A 7,662-nucleotide genomic window follows, 5' to 3' on the forward strand; every position below is an offset into this window, starting at 1 on the left:
CTTTTGCTTTCGCACTGAAACACAGCATCTCCCTGACATGCTGCACCAATACTAACTGCTGTTCCTGAAACCACGCCTTCTTTCTTTGCGTGAACATTTGGGCGGCATTATGCTAATATTTCCACATAGTGATGTAGATATGTGTGGGCGTGTTATAACGAGCCGTTTTAGGGGGGCGTGGCAGAGTCTTAACTTTGATAAAGAATATCTCTTTGGATTTGAGACTTTAGTCTTTGTAACTTTACAGATCTTCGTTATGCACCAAGAGCTTGTAACACTCCAAAGTGAAAGGAGAACTTGAAATCGCATCATATGACCCCTTTAAAGCCTTGCAAAAAGCAGCACGCAAACATCTCAAACAGTGAATGTTTGCAGCTTTTTAATAGTTGTGTTTGAGTCCCTCAATTGTCCTCAGTGTGAAAACATGGACCTCAAAATCATACAGTCACTGCTGGAAAGGGTTCAAATATGCAGAAGATGCTGGAAAATCAAAGAATCTGCAGGAGCTCGAGGATTTTTCTGAAGAACAGAGCTCAGTTTAACTGTTCAGGACAAACAAGGGACTCATGAACAACCATCACAAAAACAAAAAAAAAGACACACAGGTAAAGACGCACAGTATTAAGAACCAAGGGTATGTAAACTTTTGAACTGGGTCATTTTTATAAATTCAGCTATTTTTTTTTTGTCTTGTGGACTATATGTAAACATCTGCTATGTGAAATAGTTTATTCAGGACAGTACTAAATAATAAAATTTAGCCCGGTCGGTCGGTCTGTCAGTCTCACGTCTTGCCGATTCCAAACCGATCCTTTTATTGACAAAGGCGCTGGCAATGACGTCACAGCCACGCGCACACTCACAGTCGCGTGTAAACCTGTCGTTTCGCGTGAGAATGCACGCACACTCACAGTCGCGTGTAAACATGTCGTTTCGCGTGAGAATGATTCTAATTTTAATTGCATTCAGTGTAAACGGCGACTGATAATGTATTTATGTCGTGCCAGATGAGGCTTGCACAGTCTGAGTGAGTGTGTGAGAGAGACAGCACACACAAAGTAACTCACAGAAATTTATAGATGCATACTGCCGTAGAAAAAAAAAAGATATTTACAAAAATATGATTCAGGTAAGCAACATTATACAGCCATGATGTTTCCCCGAATATCAATATTAACACGATTGCAATGTGACACTGATTTTATACAATAGTATTTCAATAAACAAGAAGTTAAAATTAAGTGACTCAAGTGACAAAATATTGACTGTTTTTGCTCAATTTCGCTGACGGAAATAGTTCCGATCAAAGCCACAGCAGAACTGTTGTGTGTCTCCGAGCAACAAATAGCGGTTTCGTTACTGAATGAATCCACGTTTTTGAACGAATCGAGTGAGTCAATGATTCAGTAACCCATTCATAAGGACAGTCACTTGCCTCGTTTCTGAATGAATCAGCCGTTTGAATTAATCATTTGAATGAATGACTAAATGACTCATTCATTAAAACAGACATTTGCCGCCACCTACTGGTGGTTTAGTCGTATTTAAAAGTATAATAGCATTTTTTCAACATTTATTTGAATGTTTAAAAAAATATGTAAAACATTAATCTTATAAAATTATTTATGCATTTGAAATTTTGCAGTGTACATGCATTTATGGCAGCTCAGCTTCATCAAACTGTCTGTGTAAATGCATCTAATGCCACTTCAGAAGCAGCTTCTGTTTCCTCAGCAGCGGAAAGATAGAGTTGTTAAAACTAATTTCATTTGAATGGTAACAACTCTATAGTTTCTTATTATTCTAACTGAATTAATTGAAACAAAGTAAGAATTTGATGTGAAAGATGACATTTAGGTTAGGGGAAAATTACCATTTATAAACATTGTGGGAAATTACATCTGTTTTGTTACACACAGCAAGTCATTTTAAGTTAACTATTTCTTCCTCTTTCCAGTCACAGAGCACTTTATTTTATCGGCAGATCACACATCTAAAAAATCGGAAATCGGAATCGGCCAAGAAAATTGCAATCGGTGCATCTCTATTAATGTTACCAAAACCAAATGGACCAAAAACTATTAGCCTAACTCATAGCCTATGCATTTTAAATATTGTTAAGGACAGTCAGTAATAAAATAAAAACAAATAATCAAATTATGAGCAATAGCACAAATAAATACAACAGAACAAAAATATACAAATGAAATAAACAGTTCTTTTCAGGTTTTTTTATGTAGGTCTAAACTAGATTTTCAGGTACAGAAAAAGTAATGTAAAATATCACGGCATAGTCTTCATTGTATAAATATAGATTAACCCTTTTTAAAGTTATTCAGTCTAAAGTAGTGAGCGATTTTTTTTCTCTTTTATTTGATTACATAAAAATCTCTTTTATTTGAACATAAAAAGACAGGAGCAGGAATATTAGGCTGCAGTTACTTTAAGAGCTGCACGGGATCTAATATACCGTTACACATGCATTTTATCTCTCACGTTTACGATCACTTAAGACATAACCAACTATGTTTTTGATGATTCTCGACAAGACAGGTATATTGTGTAAATATGTCCGTTCAAGCTCAGGAAGAAATGAAAGAGTATTCGCATGCTGCGAGACGCAGTGTTCCAGACACACACTTTGGATATGTGTTGCACACACAACACTTGTCACACAGCGCACGAGTACCAAACTGAGAGACACGGGTACTTTCGCGATTACTTGCGCTTGAATATTAAAGTTGGCAAGGCTTTGAAACACAAAAATGATCAAATTCCATAAAAATGCAGCACTGGCCCAAGTATCTTTTTCACGCTGACCCCCGGAAGTCCTTATTGTCGAGTCCTGCAAGTACTGTATATTCCAGGATCCAACCTATTGCAAACAAACTATACACAAATATACACTTAATTAACAACCAGAACCATCATGATTAATAGAACATCTATCAGAAAATTAATATAGCGAACATATGAAATTAGTGTATATACAAAAGTAAGGCAAGGTGGACCTTGTGAAGTACAATGAACCTAGAAACTCCTAAAATGTCCTCTTCAGACTCTAAGGTATTTGCGAACATCACACAAAGGAACGATGGAATCTCCACATTCCATCAGAAAACTAACCTCCCTTCTCAACTATATGAGAGTCGTAAAAGCTGAATAATGGTCAGCCCAGGCGCCAACTTTCTCAAATGAGTTTCTGTCTCGCTCTGCTTATCTTTACAAAAAAACAAGGAGAGAATGATTTACCAAACCACCTCCGATGTCGACAAGCACTAGGACAGCAAGAACTGACCCCCCCATCTGGATTCATTTAAGCTACAGAATGCCAGTAGGTTTCGTGACTGGCTTCAGAATAAATAAACCATCTAATGGACCACAGAACAAAGAACCTGGTATCTGGAAAGATTCCCGCGACAGACACTCTTGGACCCCCTGACCATTTAACGCATAAATTAATAATCCGATAAACAGAAAGCGACAGATTAATAGCCCATGTCCAGCGAGAAGAATGGCAGACCCACACTCGTGACACGGGCATGACCCCAGGACACCTCCCCTTTTTCCCCCTGCATTCCAAAAAGCTTACAAATTATTATAATCGTATTAACCCATGGCCAGGGGAATACAGATATTCAAATTGTTAAAATATACTAAGAACCACCGGCTCGCTGGACGACCCTTGATTTAAAGTGTAAACTATCAGATTTGAATTCAGCTTTAATCAGGTTGACTCAGAATTTTCAGATTCGAGTCCTTTTAAAACCTGAATGAAATAATAATAATTAATTCCCTTAAAATGAAGAAATCAAAGTCATTACAAGACTAAATATCGAAATATGTATATACCAGGGTCCAAACCATTGCAAACAAACTATGTACAAATATGCAAACAGAAACACCAGGCGCGGACCTCTGTTTTTCATACTAAGGTGTCAGCAAATCTTTTTGTGAGATGTGAGACACTGTTAAGGCACATAAGTTAACACTATGCAAAATTGACTAAAAGAGAGAATGTCATCTGAATGGATCTTCTAGTCTAGTCTAGGCTTTTCGAACTGAATATTGGAATATGTTTATGCCGGGGTCCAACCCACTGCAAACAAACTTTGTACAAATATACATTATTTAGGCACAAACAGAACTGCCAGGCACAGACCTCTGTTTTTCCACACCAAGGTCTCAGATGCAAACCTTAAATGTCCCAAAACACACAGGCTGGATGTGAATCAGTCTCAAGTAAATATGGCACTTGTTTAATTGACTATAAAAGAGAGAAAAAATAACCTTCTTGACAGATTTGGTTTTGGTAACATTAATTATTATGTACATTATCATGTACATTACACTATTAAGTACATTTGTTTTTTTTTTCTTCTTCTTTTTTGTCCTTTTTTATTATTTAAATAGGATAACACTCAATTTTCAATATTATAAATGCAGGAATTATGCATTATAAACAAGGGACACCACTAGTATTTCTTACCTCTGTTATTGAAGTGGTGTATGAGTCTTCGGGCAGCAATGAGGGGAATAATATCTTTCAAGTCTTCTAAGGTAACAAATTGGAGATCACTGCCTCTCTGCACACCAGCACCAGTCAAATGTTTTATGAGGTTGTTAAAATCATTCTCCTGAAGCATGGGTAGCGCCTTCCTGATGGCCATATCTTTTCATTTACCTTAGACAAACAGAATGATGCAAAGGCACAAGATTAACATCAAATATTTTGTACAAAGACAGTGGGTAGTAATCAGCCAGGTCCTCCACACTGACACAGATGTAAGAAATGCCTGAGTCAGTGCACACCTAGGTCAACTAAAGGCACTGATTGGTATTTTTCAATGATAAAATAAACATCTGATGAGTTTTTCAATATCAGTGCAATTTTTCCAAAGGTGTATCCCATGTCAATGTCCTCCATAACTACAATCATAGATTTCTGGTATTTGGTGCCTCTGTAAGTAACAGCTGGTGTCACTAATGTGGCCTCATGAATGCCTCTCAACCTAACAGCTTCCTGGATGCCAAGGTTATAGAAATGGCTATCAAATTCAATAGCTTGCTGCATTTGAAGACTTGGTGTGAAGAGACTGCCAGCCTGAAGATAGGCTTGCAGAAGCTGGTGTCTCTCTGCCAAAGTACTGTTCAGATTTTTGAAGTTATGCAGCTTTCTTGCACACTGCTTGAAAAATGTGTGCTTGCTTTTAAAATATGCTCAATGAGAGCTTTCAAATATGCTACTTGGTTAGTTGTATTTTGGGGGCTGTCACCATATTAACTATTTCTCGAAGCTGGAGGCACATCTGCCAAATCTCATCCTCCATTGGATTTTTTATGCGATCACCTACTAGCAGTGGGAGTAACCAGAGCAAACACCAGTTCTGAGCTGCATTACCTCCCAACTTTTGACTGTCTCCTCGAATTTCACACGGTTTATTGTTAACATCGGCCCCAGCATACTTAAAAGTAGATATGTTCCTCCTATTCAGCTGGTTGTAAGTGAAATGTTTTCCCAGAGTGACTAGCTGCTTGATGTACAGAGACAGGTCTGTTGCAACGACACCTTCAAAAAGGTCATGTCCCAAGCATGGTGGGAGTCCTGGGTCACATACATGGAAGTGTTTTAGGATATTAAACACAGAGTCAATTTGTATGCCATGAACATCAGCTAACTGAGGATTCCTGGCAAGCTCATTAACAGAGTTCTGGTAACTTTGCTTTGTGTGTGGGAGGCCTAATTCTATTAGAGAATTTTGAAAATGAACACAGTATCGACAGAAATATTTACTTCTACTGAAGTTCTCTGTGAAGCCTCCAATCATGTGTGACCCAAGATTATCTCCAGCTATTGCAAACACTGCCCCTTGTATTACTTGACCACTGTCCAGCTCAACCCCTGCCTCTTCAAGATATCTCAAATCTCTTACAAGAGGACCAAACACTTTCTCTTGCCCAAAAAATTGCAAATCTTCCTCCTTACAAAGCTAAACAAGCTGTATGGGGTCTATACAGGACCTATTATGAGGCCAGATTTCTGACAGGGACATGTAAACAGCAGGTTGTTTGTGTTTTTTCTCCCTGATCCATGGGGATTGACCACTTCAAAGGAATCCTGGTACAACATAATGGAGACTGAAGACATACACTGCTGAAAAATATCCTTTTCTTTAAAATTCCTGCCATCCCTTACATCCTGCAGTATATGTGGGTCATCTGATCTGTGTGCCTTTGCATCAGTGTACTGCGCTTTCACGGACTCATGGCTCAAAAGTGCTTTGAGGGTCTCCCTAACTTGAACATACTGCAAAAAGCAGTCCTTTCCTCTAGTATTTTTACTGAGATATACCTGTGTAGGTGCCACATAATTAAAATTCCTCTTGAAATGTTTTACGAGTACCATCAGACCTAAATACTCCCTCGTTGTACAACCTCAGAAGATTGCTCTTGTTTAGACCAGCTATGATGTTATCAATATCAGTTGATGACATTTTCAGTTTTCTTAATTCTTCTCTCAGTTTTGAAAAAATATGTTGCATGTTGCTGTCATCCACCGCCTGAAATTTCTCAATTAAACTTTGGATAGTGGTGGCTGGTAGCAGCATTTTTGCTTGCATCCTCAAATAGAATAAGGCCAAATTTGTCAAAAATGTTTTTTCATCACTGCAATAATCATCAATCTCAAAATGCTCAAAACTGTCATCATGGATGTCACTGTCATGTCTACAGCTTGATGCATCGTTATCTACTATTACAGGGTTCTCTAAAGACTCTCTGTGTTTCCTGCTTATGTGAGATGTGAAAGATGATTTCACGTGAAATTTTTTTTTACAGCTGGGAAAGGGAATTAAAAAAGCCATGTTTCTATTTCACTAGCTATATGAGTTGATGTAAACTTTATTCACCCCGTTAAGGATATCACAATTACGACTGCAATCGCCTGCCACCCTTGACCAACAGCCAGAAAAAAAGGCTTAACGACTGAAATACTAAGCATTTACTTAACTCAGTAAATGTGCTCTACTAATTCATGTTAGGTTGTTGTTAACAAGTGAATGCATTTGAAAATATCTAATTTTTACATAAAATAATTACAGAAGTATACTAACCTTTTTGTTGAGTCTTTCCTCCGCTGTCCGCCACTCCCACCAAACGGAAAAAAAACTTGAAAAGTATTCTCCCTTGCCATTGGTCAGTTTTTCGCGGGCATTGTCACTACTGTAAATCGATTTACAGTAGTGTGCATATATTTTCCCATAATCCTTTGCTATTTACAGTATAATACTGTTTGCAAATATAACAGTATTATACTGTACATATTACAGTAAAATACAGTTCAAATTACAAAAATCCATTACAGTGCAGGCAGAAAAACACCCTGCACTCCATCATAGGAAACATTGGGGGGGTGTTAAGGAAACATTTCCACAAGGATCTGAGAAATGCATAAAGTCTCTCTTCTTTTGAAAGGAGGATATAAAAGACAATTTAATGATGAGGATCTAAGGATATTTAAAGGGGTCCTATTATGCTCTTTTACAAAGTCTTGATTTTGTTTTGGGGATGTACTAGAACAGGCTCTCGTACTAGTTTGTTCGAAAAACACATTATTTTTCACATATTTTACATTATTACAACACCTCTCTCCCCAGTCTGGCA

Source organism: Sinocyclocheilus anshuiensis, unplaced genomic scaffold (assembly GCF_001515605.1).
Source record: "Sinocyclocheilus anshuiensis isolate Anshui unplaced genomic scaffold, SAMN03320099.WGS_v1.1 scaffold1254, whole genome shotgun sequence".
Lineage (NCBI taxonomy): Eukaryota > Metazoa > Chordata > Actinopteri > Cypriniformes > Cyprinidae > Sinocyclocheilus > Sinocyclocheilus anshuiensis.